This window comes from Sinohyriopsis cumingii, chromosome 10 (genome assembly GCF_028554795.1).
Source record: "Sinohyriopsis cumingii isolate HCF-2022 chromosome 10, ASM2855479v2, whole genome shotgun sequence".
Lineage (NCBI taxonomy): Eukaryota > Metazoa > Mollusca > Bivalvia > Unionida > Unionidae > Sinohyriopsis > Sinohyriopsis cumingii.
In genome coordinates, this window is record NC_142970.1 from 32,640,212 (window position 1) to 32,652,759 (window position 12,548).

Here is a 12,548-nt window from a genome sequence, read left to right on the forward strand (position 1 = left end):
TGTTGCCAATTATGTAAACAAAGCTTAAAACAACACATACCTTTCAATATCCTTACAAGTTTGACGTTTAATTTATCAGTCTTCAAACAGCATTAAAAAAAAGAAATTGTTCCATAGGATACATTTCGTAATAGCTTTCCGTAAATTTACGTCACGCGAAGTCTTTCGCAGCTAAGGTACTTGGCGGCCGTGCAAATAATTTTGCTACAACTGGACTGAGTAACGACTTACCTCCTATTTTCGCAATAATACACTCATGGTATCCCTTGAATCCAAGACAAACCGCCATCACTTTCTCTCGTGCGATATTCCTTCATTTCTTTTCGTGGCGAGTGTACATCAGCCATACAGATTATGCCTCCCTGAATGGGACGATCATTCACCCATATAACCAGTGATATTTCTGGTTCAGTGGTCATCTTAAAATCCTGGGATATTTTATATTTTACAATTTCAATGACACTCCAATCGAAAATTGCGCCCAAATTCTAGACTGGTTATCCAAAGCGTTTTACGGTGCCAAATTTGGAACCAAACTTTACAGAAACGGTTTTTTTTTTTTTTTTTTTTTTTTTTTTTCTTTTTACAGAAAGTTTGGTTCTAACGCATGAAATCGAAATATGCCGGCTTTTTCAATGTAGTAATTGGTAAAAAAAAAAAGTTCATAATTTTATATCCCATCATAGTCAGCTTCATCAGCCATCATCATACGGAACAACCTCGGCTATTTCTGCGTGACAAAAACGTGACTCCGATACGTGAAGGCGAATACTTGACAGAAAAATCAGACATTTTGTTCTCTTTTGATTTATGATTTATCTAAAGAGTTAATATCTATACATCGGATACCAACGCCGTGATTTGGATATGTTGGGGAATGATTGGTTTACAGTAAAGTGGTTTTAGAAGACAAAGTTTACGACCAAGAGGCAATATCGTGTCGAGGTCTGGAACACAAATGGAAAGACAACACAAATTGGACACGCAAATATTATAGGTGAGTATGAAATAAACGGAGTCTCGACTTTATCTCGTTTGCGCAAGTATAAACTGACTATATGATTAACCGCCCAACAATATATATGTATGACTGATAATTAAATTGTAAGCAAGTATTTCAATAAATGTGAAAAGATATACAAGGTCAAAAACAAGTTTCCTTTTGCACCAGTTTTAAAATTAGGTATTTTTGTTTTTCAATATATATGTATGTATAACTTTCAAAGCAACCTAATTTGTGGAATTTTATTTTAACAGCCATAACCTTGTAATTGTCAGTCTTGGAAATGTTAATTCCAGTGATACATGTAAGCCCAAACAGGGACTGCTCTGGTATTATGATAAAGTTGTGAATTTCTTGAGTATTTGTAGATCTAGTCCAAAAAGGTCTTTAGGTTACTGCTAAATTTTCAGACTGCTACATATATAAGTAAAATCATAACTTAAGTAACTTAAGTCCTGGAAAAAGAAATTTTGAAAAATTTCACATTAATCTTAGCAAGATTAAAATGTACACAAGTTTTACCATGAAGATGATTTTTTGAACGATATGTTAATGTTTTAATCAGTCTGACTGTACAGTCTGTAAACATTTTAATGCTGTTTGTGTATTACAGGTACTGGTTTTCAGGACAAAATATATAAGCAGTTTGAAGTTAATTCCACAAAGTCCATTCCTAAAAGCACGATGTACTTGAGGAAGAGAAAACAATGGTAATTCCAGGAGTAATAGAGAGTTTTTTTTACATTTTAAATAATGTCTGCAGCTGTCTCCCACAACAATGTTTATTTGTGTGAAGATAAGCATTATTCTTTATACATTTGTTCTTACCTAGTACATTCACAGCTTAACATGGCTCATATCTTAAACACAGTTTCATTACCATATCAATAATTTAAGGAATAAACAAATTTCACTATACAACACTAAGTGGAATTTTCAGAGTTCAACAGATTCTGAGTATATGGTGAAATCATTCAGTATTTACAGAAAGAATATTCAATGTATGTGTTTGAACAGAACATTCACTCTGTATGGGTTATCCAACACACCGTACACAATATATGCACAATGTACACCATATTTAACCAAATCAGCCAATTACAGAAATTCCAGGAAATATATGATCAGTATTGATTCTTGCAGAGCAAGATATAATAATTTATTGTTATGCATTGTCATACTTCAGTTTTTAATTATTTAAAATGTTAAATATAATTTTTACTTTCATTTTTCTTATAATGCCCTAAAACGTTTTGAAACTTGAGTTGTTTTTCTGAAAACATCACATACATTTATGAAGTGTATGTTGTATCACATGTACTTTGTATGATTGAGTATATTATTATGTATCAGTTACTTGTCATTTACATGCATTCATTGTGTATCATGTTTGCATTACCCATGTTTAAATGATGCATGCATTAACATTGGATTTGTCAAACTAAACTACTGTAACAGTGTAATATTAACTGTACATATTTAATTCCCACAACAAAACAATAATGTTTGAATGTTAAGATTTTAATATGAATTATACATGTTCAGTAAAATTTGTATTTCTCATTACAGTGTTGTTGATCTAGGTGAATCCAGTTCTGTTGGTCTTGGATATTATGAAATTGGTGACTGTACGTAATACTAATCTTCAAATATAATGAGAATATCAACAGATGAACCAACTAGATGTGGTGACAGTGACATGAGTTTTTCATCTGACTCAGAAGAAAGTATAGAGTTTTAATCAAGTTCAGACGATGAACAGTATCATCAGGTGAATGAAGCAACTCAGTCTTACCCATCCCATGTCACAGATCCCCCACTTTACGTCATAGCCCCATAACAAGATATATATTGTAGTGAAATCACAAAGTCTGAACATGTTATTGTCCTTGGGGCTTTGCCAACAAGACATAATTTGTCAGATGCTAAATATGTGACTCTTTGGACTTAATTCAGTTGCATCTTCCTTCAGCAAACACAGGATTGACAATTGTCAAAGATTTGAAGAAAAAATGTGAATTCAGTAAGGAGTATCTCAAATACAATTTTTATTGTGAGATCTGCAAAAAATTGTACTCCGATAAAGAAGAAATGTGTGAAACTGGGGGCTGTACAGGTGTACATAACTAATAATTATGAGCAAACATCTCTTTGGAATGAAGTTGGCTCTGTCAAGAAAGAAGACTTCCTTTCATCATCAAAAATAGGATCAAGTGTCTTCGAGAACCTATTATTGTTGTTGAAATTGGAAATGCCATTTATGGTACTGTTCTCCCCAATCATCATGAAAAGGACTAAAATGGCTCTCACCATTGCACAGCAGAATTTCATACTTATACACTGTAGTGTCAAGCTCAAGTGGTGAACAGATTTGGACATATTTATGATTTTATATGCACCAGATATTTTCTGGTCAGGATTTAACTAATTTTTCAGGATATCTTTTCATACATGTATAGTTTGTATTACACCAACATTTTTGTATAGTGATGTTCTTTTGATAATGAACATTTAATTACATATGTGGTACATGTAATAAATGATGTACTACTTCAACACTTGTAGTTTGTTTTTTTTAAAGCAGGGGTCAAGTGTGTGTGTGTGTGTGTGTATGGTTTAGTTTGTTTATTTGACTTGTGTCCTCTATTTCTCAGCATATATTTATCATAGGTTTGAAATAATAGTTTAGTTTCAAGTTCAAAAATCTGTGTTACAGAGCAGTTTAGTCATGATTGCTCTTTCTTGAGGTAATTCAAAATAATTCTTTGTACCAATCTTGAAAATTGACTAAGTTCTTTTCCAGGGTTTTCCATGCTGAAATTTATCCCAAAAATTCTAAGTCCAAACTGTCCATCCTTTTCCAGGGTTTTCCATGCTGAAATTTATCCAAAAAATTCTAAGTCTAAACTGTCCATGCTTTTCCATGCTGAAAAAAATTCAGAGTCCAAAATGTCCATCATTTTCCAGGGTTTTCCATGCTGAAAAAAATCAAAGTCCAAAATGTCCATCGTTTTCCAGGGTTTTCCATGCTGAAAAATTTCAAAGTCCAAAATGTCCAGCATTTTCCAGGCATGTCCATCATTTTCCATGCACAATGTCCAGGGTTTCCATGCTAAATTCTGCAGAATATTTCATTTTTCCATCGTTTTCCAGGGTTTTCCATGTTTTTCCATTGTATTCCATCCTTTTCCAGAGTATACGATGGAAAAAGTACAGCCGGGAAGTGAAATATTACAAATTAGAATAGTAGAAGTAGAAGAACAGTACCAACAGTATAAGAGTACAATAGTACAAACAGTACAATAATACAATAGTACAACTAGTAAAATAACACAAATTGGAAAAGGACATATATGAAAATCACTTGAAAATGCCACTGAAAAAACAGCTGATAATCCTAATATCATGGCAATATTTTTTTACATAGGGTAAAGAATAACACGCAAGTATTCCAAACATTATGTAAGGATTTTTAATCCAATGGATTAGCACTGTGTTGTATAATAATTATTTGGAAGGTATCAAATCATACATGCATTTGATCATTAGGAACCAGCAATCAATTAAAATCCTTGTCTGCTAAGATCTAACTTATGTGGCTTTACATAATCCCATTTAAAATCACCTACACTTTGTTTGGTAGCTTGCACACTATATATGGTTTTACATAATCACATTACAATCACCTACACTTTGTTTGGTAGCTTGCACACTATATATGGCTGATGATAGCTTTGTGAGAAGTGGATCAAATAAAACAGAATTTCACCAACAAAAGAGCTTGTGTACCAAGGACACAGCTTTTAACATTTTTACATGTCAAACGACATCAATCCAAATCAAAAGCACACACCCACACCCACACACACTGAACCGTGCCACAAGCACACACACACACAGAACCATGCCACAAGCACACACAGACATCAAACCAAGCCAAAAGCACGCACAAATACTGAACCATGCCACAAGCACATAGACATGAAACCTTAGCCACAAGCGCACAGACATCAAACCAAGCCACAAGCACACACACACACACACATTGAACCGTGCCACAAGCACACACACACACACACACACACACACACATTGAACCATGCCACAAGCACACACAGACATCAAAAAGCAACAATCACACAGACATCAAACCAAGACATAAGCACACAAATTGAACCATGCCATAAGCACACACATTGAATCATGTCAAAAGCATTGACAGTTGAAACAGACAATGAACCATGCCATAAGCATACACAGACATTGAACCATGCCATAAGCACACACATTGAATCATGTCAAAAGCATTGACAGTTGAAACAGACAATGAACCATGCCATAAGCATACACAGACATTGAACCATGCCATAAGCACACATAGACACTGAACCATGTCATAAGCATGCAGACACTGAACCACGCCATAAGTACACATATACATTGAAGGACTCACGGTACTAATTCCACTCCAATGGTAAACATATGGAAACACTATCATATTCAAAATTCAATAACTTAAAATGTATGGGTGCTGATAAAATGACACCTATAATTCTTCATGCACATCTAACCTTGGTGCAAGCTTATGTGTGGAGAACACCATATGACCTGCGGCAATTTGTTTACATACATGTGCATGAAACACGTGTTATTGATTCTGCACCAAATGAATCAGGTGCTACTTTCAGTACTGAGTACTCCTGTGTCAAGCCTGTAAAAATGCTAAAATTGCATCAGTAGAAATTTGTCAATATTTTTTTTACATTACATATAGGATAAGCTCTCAAAAGATATTTTTCCTAAAATTTTAATTTTCATTATTAACCAATTATGGACCACCAAACCTGTAAATACTCTATTATTTCTTCACCCATTTCTAGACTGGTTCAAAGTTCTTCCGTATAATTAGTACCGTGTGTCCTGAAGCATGCCATAAGCAGACATAGACAGTGAACTATGCAATAGGCATGCAAACAATGAACCATGCCATAAGCACACAGACATTGAACCATGCCATAAGCATGCACATATACTGAACCATGTCATAAGCACACACAGACACTGAAGCATGCCATAAGCACACACACTGAACCATGCCATAAGCACACACATTAAACCATGCCATAAACACACACTGAAATTGAACCATGCCATAAACACACACTGACACTGAACCATGCCTCAAGCACACACAATGAACTATGCCATAAGCACACACATTGAACCATGCCATAAGCACACATACTGAACCATGCCATATTAACCACACACTGACATTGAATCATGTTATAAACATACAATGACACTGAACCATGCCTCAAACACACACAGACAATGAACCATGCCATAAGCACAAATTGAAACATGCCATAAGCACACACAGACATTGAACCATGCTACAATCACACACTGAACCATGCCAAAAGCACACACAGGCATGGAACTACATACACATTCATTATCCTAATTATATCCCTCTAGTAGTATTTACTACATCCAGTAGGTGATTAAGCCACTGGATAAGAAGATAATCGATATCGTCACCAATAAATCTGTCTTTGCAAAGTGTTTAGCATGTGTTCGTTATTGCTAATGAATCTGTCTTTGCTAAGTGTTTAGTATGTAGTGATGTTATTGCTAATGAATCTGTCCTTGCTAAGTGTTTAGTATGTAGTTATGTTATTGCAAATGAATCTGTCTTTGTTAAGTGTTTAGTATGTAGTTATGTTATTGCTAATGAATCTGTCTTTGCTAAGTGTTTAGCATGTAGTTATATTACTGCTAATGAATCTGTCTTTGCTAAGTGTTTAGTGTGTAGTTATATTACTGCTAATGAATCTGTCTTTGCTAAGTGTTTAGTGTGTAGTCATATTACTGCTAATGAATCTGTCTTTGCTAAGTGTTTAGTGTGTAGTTATATTACTGCTAATGAATCTGTCTTTGCTAAGTGTTTAGTGTGTAGTTATATTACTGCTAATGAATCTGTCTTTGCTAAGTGTTTAGTGTGTAGTTATATTACTGCTAATGAATCTGTCTTTGCTAAGTGTTTAGTGTGTAGTTATATTACTGCTAATGAATCTGTCTTTGCTAAGTGTTTAGTGTGTAGTTATATTACTGCTAATGAATCTGTCTTTGCTATGTGTTTAGTGTGTAGTTATGTTATTGCTAATGAATCTGTCTTTGCAAAGTGTTTAGTGTGTAGTTATGTTAACCATGAGACAGTGCTAAGTGATTTCTAACCCCTCTCACAGCATACAATTACTATGGGGGAAAGGACTTGGGAAATACATATGTATACAGTGATGCAATAAAGAAAATTATATATATATATATATATATATATATATATATATATATATATATATATATATATATATATATATATATATATATTCACAAAAAAAACAGACACATACACTATGGGGGACACAGAAATACATAAAAGCTTTTCAAGTTTTGGGATGGTGGGGGGGGGACACTTCAAAGGCCAGTAGCTTAACATAGCTAAAGAAGGAGAAGTTCCCACAAATAAAACAGTATACAATTCATCATTTGTAAAATAACTTTGATGAATGATCTAGTTCTTCTAGAACATGATCAGTGGATTATAGATCATTCTGACTAAAATACCCAGTGAAAAAATGGAAAACAATGGCAATGGAAATAAAATAAGCAACTGAAATGATTTCTGTTTGCTTTTAAATGATCTCATTGAAAAACAATTAAAAGAAGTTTTTAAACATCAGATGCATACATGTCAGTATGAATTGCACAATTGAAAATAGAATTAAAAACTTTTCACAATAACACTAATAATTGTATGAAATATGTGCATCTGAGAAAGTACACAATCGTCGAATGCAAATGGAAATCATCACTCATGAAATAATGTCCACTGCCAAATATTTTTATAGTACAAAGCTTTAGCAAAATGGAAACAAAGTACATAATGGCAATTATTTATTTTATTTGTAAATGATTTTTTTTTTAAATTAAGGAAGGTTAACAGATGTATTTCATCATCAGGTGCATATTCTAAGCATTATGCATAATATATAACATAATCTTGAATCAAAGTTCATAATTGACTTAATTAAATAAAATGCTATTTTCAATATTCAGTTTTTTTTTATTTGATTGTTTTGCTGTTGTTGATTAGCCTAATTATCACACTATTTTATTATTTCCAAATTATCTTTTTCTACATTTTTTTATAATTTCAGTTAGAAGTACCTGCACTGGTTATACAAATACCCTTTGATATATAGTTAATATGTTGAGATTTGGATTTTTAACGTAGCTTTAACAATTTTTCAGTCATATCGCTACGATGTCTGCAATGTGGCAGTTTATAGTGATGTCTAGCACTGGGGCATCATGCCGCAGACATGTAGCATGATGTCCCACCCAGTCACATTATCCTGACACCGGGCCGACCAGTCCTAACATTAACCTCTTAATGCTGAGCGCCAAGCGAGGCAGCTGTTAGTACCGTTTTTGTAAGTCTTTGGTATGACTCGGCCGGGGATCGAACCCACGACCTCCCGCATCCGAGGCGGACACTCTAACCACTAGGCCACCGGAGCGGTCGATATATGGTTAATATCCATTGTGTCTAACAATTATCTGTTAATTACTTTATCATGCATTTATCTAGGGCATTTAATTGGAGAGTTTGCTCATGGAGAGAAATATAGTTACATTCACTTCATTCTGTCTTACAATTGGTCAATATCAACCAGCGGCAATACCTACTGGAAATGTTTCTAGTGTAATTCACTTCATTCTCTCTTACAATTGGTCAATATCGACCAGTGGCAATACCTAATGGAAATGCTTTTAGTGTAATTCACTTTATTCTGTCTTACAATTGTTCAATATCAACCAGTGGCAATACCTAATGGAAATGCTTTTAGTGTAATTCACTTTATTCTGTCTTACAATTGGTCAATATCGACCAGTGGCAATACCTAATGGAAATGCTTTTAGTGTAATTCACTTCAATCTGTCTTACAATTTGTCAATATCGACCAGCATCAATAACTACTGGAAATGCTTCTAGTGCAACCTCCATACACTACATATATCAGAAAAAAAGCCAGATAATATGGTTACCAAAAAGGGCTATACCCTAAGCACATAAGCACATGCATACATCGAAATCATTCCATAACTACATCCAGCCATTGAAACCATGCAATCAACACACACATACATGGAAACCATTCCATAACCACATACAGACATTGAAACCATGCCATCAGCACACACATACATGGAAACCATTCCATAACCAAATACTGACACTGAAACCATGCCATCAGCACACACATACATGGAAACCATTCTACAGAGGCATACAGACATTAAACCATGCCATCAGCATACACATACATGGAAACCATTCAAGTGACGTATACAGCCATTGAAATTATGCTATCAGCACACACATACATGGAAACCATTCAAGCGACATATACAGCCATTGAAATTATGCTATCAGCACACACATACATGGAAACCATTCAAGCGACATATACAGCCATTGAAATTATGCCATCAGCACACACATACATGGAAACCATTCAATAAATGCATACAGACATGTAATGGTACTATATTATAAGCATGTAAAGACATGGAACCATCCCATAAATACACAAAACAATTTTTGCCTGAGCTTTCATGGTAACAAAGTGTTCACCAAAAGATAAACATAATATACATGGAAACCATGCCATAAATACATACAGACATGGAACTTAGACATGAAGTACACAAAAATAAATATGATATAAGCACAGACATTGAACCATGCCACAAACACAAATAGTGAACATATGCTATAAGCACACATATACTATGAACCATGTCACAAACACAAAGAGACTTGGAAAGCATGTCAAAAGCACACACAGACAGGAAAACCATGCCATAAGCACATACAGAACATGGAAACCATGCCATGAGGACACACATACATGGTAACCATGCCATAAGCTTACACAGACATAGAAACCATGCCATAAGCACATACATACATGGAAACCATGCCACAAGCACATACCAACATGGAAACCAAGCCATGAGGACACACAGATATGGTAACCATGCTATAAGCACACCAGACATGGAAACCATGACATTAGCACTCACAGGCATTGAGTCATGCCATCACACACATACAATGAACCATGCCGTAAGCACACAGACATGGACACCATGCCATAAAAACACACAGGTATTGAATAGAACCTTGCCATAAGCACACACACATTTAACCACAGCAAAAGTTTACAAACATGGAACCATGCCATAAGCACATACAGATACTGAACCATGCCATATGTGTACACAGACATGGACACCTTGCCATACGTACACACAGACATAACATTGGAACCATGTCATAGGCACACATTGACATGGAAACCATGCCATAAGCACACACAGACATGGAATCATGCCATAAGCACTATCAGACTGCAGTCTGGAAAATAGTCCTTTTAATTAACACTGGAATAAATCAAAATATTTGACAAATCATACCACACTGAGAAAAGAACTCTAGCAGCAGAGGGGCTGTACAGACCGAAACTTTTTGCACAATAAACCCCTCCAGGAAACTATTCCTCGATAGAGGGCTTATTTCGACGAAATAAACCCTTCTATTCAGAATACAGGACAAAAAAAAATGTCCCCCGAAAACTCGAAGAGTTTCCAGGGACAAACTCGTTGAGTTTGCACTGACAACTTGGGTTACTTCAATAAATCTGAAACAGTTTCCGTGGCGGGGTCGTTATTGAAAAATCCATGGGTCGGGTCCATCCCCTCTGCTGCTCTGGGAAATGAGTTTCCAAGGAAAAACATTTTTATGTTGCAAATAGTGTATCAAGTCCAATACGGTATCTTGTTCTGGGATCGTGTAAATTTATTGTCACAAATCCGTGAGGTTTTCTTTGAGCATGACTGAAGAAATTTTTAAATTTATTTAAATCCATATCGCCACCACACCAGGTTTGATGAATATTTCTCAGTGTATGTGTATCAACTCCATTGAATATCGCAAGAAGATTACAATTATCCCTGATTACTTTAGGAATTTGTGTATAACGCTGAGTAACATAAATCACATCAGTGTTTTTGTGACGTCCCCGGGAAAATATTCTTGCGGGATTTTTTTGCTTGTCCAACATAACATCATCATACACTACTAGGTTGTTAATTGATTCATCAAGATCCTCGACGCTGGGGGCTTCTTCGATATCAGTGATAAATTCAACAACATCCTCACCGTCTTTACTCAGCGCGCTTGCACTCTCATTAAAATCTTTTATAACGTTATAGCATCGTTGATCATCTACAGATGGAGCTATCAAATACAGTTTATCCCATTTCATCCACTTCATTATCAAGTTCAGCAACAGCTGTGTTTTACCTGAACCGGATGGCCCAATTATAATCGCGCGGATAGAGTTTGGTAGCACTGAATTATGCTTAACTGGCTCTTTCTTTTTTGTCGCAGAAAAATCTGTAATTTCCATTTGTATATAAAGAATAATAATTATGGATCTATATTGTGTGAAGTGTAAGGCACGAACCCCTACGAATGATCTAACAACCATTACAACAAAAAATAACAGACAAGCACTTTCTGGTAAGTGTACGCGATGTGGCACAAAAAAATTTAGATTTCAAAAAAAAAGCGAGAATTTAGCGGAGGTGACATTGCAGCCAAACTTGGAAAGCTCCCCGGAACTCCCTGGGCAAAGTATCCCGGAGAAAAACATCTCCCAGGATACAATTACTGCGGTCCAGGGACCCGACTAGATATCAGACTTGATGAACAATCTAAACCAAAACCGGGAGAGTATCCGATAAACGCTATCGACGCAGCGTGTCACATACATGATGTTGCTTATCGAAGTAAAGATCTACAAGACAGGCATATCGCGGATGTGAAATTAATTCATGCACTAAGCGCCATAAAAAATAAATCATTTAAGGAGTCACTCGCTAATTGGTTAGTAAGATCAGCGATGAAATCTAAATTAGTATTAGGCGCTGGATAATTAAATAAAAATGCAAGCGATTTATTATTCCCCAATCGGATACTGGAGAGGTAACTCAGCAATTAATAAACTCGCCAACGCGGCATCAGTAACACGCGAGGTTGCCAAAAATTGGCTATCAAAACAAGCAATATGGCAAATCTACTTACCACCACCTCGACAAATCAACTTTGCACATTTTGATGTTAGTGTGCCCAATGAAGTTCATCAGGCTGACATACTATTCCTGCCTCATGATACTGTCCGTAGAAAAATATACAAATACGCGCTAACAGTAGTTGATGTTGCCAGTAGATACAAAGAAGCAGAACCGTTAGCGACTAAAACAGCGTCCGAAGTCGCCTCTGCGTTTAAACGAATTTATCAACGAGGACCTCTAAACTGGCCACGATTATTACAAGTTGATCCTGGCAAGGAATTTCAGGGCGCGGTGTCATCACTGACAAAGCAGCATAACGTTACCATACGACGAG

General features: G+C 35.6%; 2 long non-coding RNA genes across 3 annotated transcripts in view; one reads left to right on the top strand and one right to left on the bottom strand.

The window, feature by feature from the left end:
* Positions 1 to 12,548, bottom strand: part of LOC149789850 (uncharacterized) — a 31,601-nt gene that overhangs the window by 2,952 nt on the left and 16,101 nt on the right. Inside the window, exon 1 of one of the 2 annotated variants that reach the window (XR_016423736.1) lies at positions 232 to 623. The exons of the other annotated variant lie outside the window; for it this stretch is intronic. This is a non-coding gene — a long non-coding RNA (uncharacterized LOC149789850). Of the gene's footprint in view, positions 1 to 231; positions 624 to 12,548 lie in introns of those variants that run through there. 2 annotated transcript variants of the gene reach the window in all.
* Positions 861 to 3,559, top strand: LOC149789851 (uncharacterized). Its single transcript, XR_016423738.1, has 3 exons — positions 861 to 997; positions 1,617 to 1,713; positions 2,573 to 3,559. It is a non-coding gene; the product is annotated as an uncharacterized LOC149789851 (long non-coding RNA).